Source organism: Olea europaea, chromosome 16 (assembly GCF_002742605.1).
Source record: "Olea europaea var. sylvestris chromosome 16, O_europaea_v1, whole genome shotgun sequence".
Lineage (NCBI taxonomy): Eukaryota > Viridiplantae > Streptophyta > Magnoliopsida > Lamiales > Oleaceae > Olea > Olea europaea.
Genome location: NC_036252.1, coordinates 9,832,142 through 9,835,374, shown reverse-complemented (window position 1 = coordinate 9,835,374; position 3,233 = coordinate 9,832,142).

Genomic DNA, 3,233 nt, shown 5'->3' with positions numbered 1-3,233 from the left:
TGTGTATATCTGAAGTGTTGACACATATTAAGAAATCGAGATATGTGTGTATGCGGATTCTCACTAGCTATCCCATGGTATTGATGCCCATTCTGAAACAGTTGAATCACGTTTATCTTCAGTTGGAAGTTCGGTTGCCCAAATGGAGGATATACAATACTAGATTGACTTTGCACCACCAATGGTGCCATGAAATCCCCAAGTACCGTATTTCCATCCTCTTCCACTGCCAAACCTTCATTGAGTGGAATTCCCGGTCGATTTTGTTTGTTAGCCATTTGTTGTGCCACTCTTGCTTCCCTTTGCCTATGGCGGAATGTGCGTTCGATCTCTGGATCTATAGGGACCAAGTTTTGATCAGGTGCTCCTTGCATACAAGCCCTGATATGGCANCTTCTCCATCAAGTATCTGATGGCGGCATGATCTGTGTAGACTATGACCTTCGACCCCACAAGGTATGATCGAAATTTGTCAAGCGCTTAGACTACAGCAAGAAGCTCTTTCTCCGTAGTGACATAATTTAACTGAGCATCGTTCAAAGTCTTACTTGCATAGTAGATTACGTAAAATATCTTATTCCTTCGTTGACCCAACACGGCTCCCACAGCATAATCACTGGCGTCACACATTAATTCAAATGGCAGATTCCAATCCGGTGTGATAATTACAGGTGCTGAAGTCAACTTCTCTTTCAAAGTGTTAAAGGCCTGCAGACACTCATCAGTAAACTCAAATGTGGACTCTTTCATCAGTAAACAGCACAGAGGTTTGGTAATTTTTGAAAAATCCTTGATAAACCTTCTGTAGAATCCAGCGTGCCCAAGAAAACTGCGAACACCCTTCACTGAGGTAGGTGGTGGTAAATTCTCGATCACCTGAATCTTTGCCCTGTCCACTTCAATACCCTTTGCTGAAATTTTGTGCCCTAGTACGATACATTCTTGCACCATAAAGTGATATTTCTCCCAATTCAACACCAAGTTGGTCTCTGTACACCGTTGTAGCACAAGACTTAGATGCTCCAAGCACTCATCAAATGAAGATCCAAACACAGAGAAATCATCCATGAATACCTCGATGTATTTCTCAATCATGTCTGAAAAAATAGCCATCATGCAGCGCTGAAAGGTAGCGGGAGCATTGCAACTGCACTGATCCATGCACTATCTGATATTGGATAAATAATGCCCGCATCGAGCAACTTCAATACCTCAGCTCTAACCACTTCCTTCATGTGTGGATTCAATCTTCGCTGCCCATCAATGCTTGGTTTAAATTTTTCCTCCATGAGTATCTTATGCATGCATATGGATGGGCTGATCCCCTTTATATCTGCAATAGACCATCCAATAGCTGTTTTATTCTCCCTTAACACCCGAAGTAGTTTCTCTTCCTCTACCTCACTGATAGTGTTTGAAATAATAACAGGTAGTGTAGAAAATTCCCCCATGTACGCATATCGAAGATGTGGTGGCAGTTGTTTGAGTTCCAATTTGGGCGGTTTCACAATAGATGACACTGATTTTGCAGTTCTAGTTCCCAGCTCTTCATAGTAGCGTCTGCGCATATATGGCTGGTTACTCTCCAAAAACCGAGCACATGTCTCAATCTCACTTGATTCAGAATGGGTGGATTGTGAATGTGCAATGCATGCCTCATATGCATCGGCAGGATGATGTAGCCGAAATGTGTCTTGAACTATTCGGTCGACTACATCGATCTGGAAACAACTGTCTGCCTCAGTAGGGAATTTCATTGCTTTGAACACGTTGAATGAGATTTGCTCGTCACCAAGCCTTAATATCAGCTGCCCCTTCTGAACATCTATAATTGCTCTCCCAGTAGCTAAGAAAGGTCGCCCCAAAATGAGTGGAACATCTTTATCTTCTTCCATGTCCAAGATAAGAAAATCAACTGGAAATATGAACTTCTCCACTTTTACCAGCACGTCTTCAATGATTCCTCTTGGATGTGTAAGGGATCGATTTGCTAACTGCAATGTTACTGTTGTGGCTTTTGCTTCTCCCAAGCCGAGTTTCCTGAAAACAGAAAGAGGCATTAGATTAATACTTGCACCTAAATCACACAAAGCTTTATCAAAATAACAGTCTCCAATAGCGCAAGGTACAGTAAAACTCCCTGGATCTTTCAGTTTTGGGGGTAGCTTTCTCTGGATTCTGGCGCTGCATTCCTCAGTCAACATTACTGTTTCGTGTTCTTCTATTTTTCGGTTGTTGGAGAGGATATCTTTCAGGAATTTTGCATAGCTCGGCATCTGGACAAGTGCTTCAGCAAATGGAATGTTGATATGCAGTTTCTTGAAGACTTCAAGGAACTTACTGTATTGCTGATCCATTTTGTGCTTTCTCAACCTTTGTGGAAACGGAATAGGAGGTTCATGAGAGTTAACAGGATTAGTATTTTTATCCTGTGATGTCTTGGAATTCCTCTTAACCTCATTTCCCGTTGCATTTGCTCCCCACTTTCTTCCTCCAAGGTTGGCATTGATTCCTTGTTGGCTCCCGAACTTGTTACATGTGGTTCCGGTAGTTGTACTCCACTTCTGGTTGTTATAGCCTTTGCATGTTCCTTAGGGTTAACTTCAGTATTGCTGGGTAGGTTTCCTGGTGCTCTACCCGTAATGGAAATTGTTATTTGTCCCACTTGTGTCTCCAAGTTCTTGATCGCTGCACTTTGATCTTGAAGCGTTGTTTCCGTCCTTCGCATAAATTGGTTATTGGCTTCCATGTACTAATTTGTGTGTGCCATAAATTTCTCGAACATATCCTCCAAATTTGGGTTTTTGTCTTGCTGCTGATATTGCCCTTGTGGTCTATTTTGATTCTGGTTGCTCCAAGAGAAATTTGGGTGTTTTCTCCAGCCTTGATTGAAGGTTTCTGAATGTGGGTTATTCTGCTGGCGCTGACCCCATTGTGCGAATTCTGCATGTTCTACTCTTTGTGCCAGAATTGGGCAAGTAGCAGTACTGTGATCAGCTCCACATTCTTCACAACTCTGCTTCATAACTTGCTTAGCAGTGGCGGTTATTCTGCTTCATACACCCCAGGTGTTCTCTTCTGAACTACTCGATCTGTAGACCACATAGCTGAAGTTGTAGCCATCCTTTCAAATAACTCCCAGGCTCCGTCAATTGTTCTTGTAGAGATAGACCCGTCAGATGATGCATCAACCATACTCTTGAATGATGGGAATAATCCAGTGTAGAAAAATC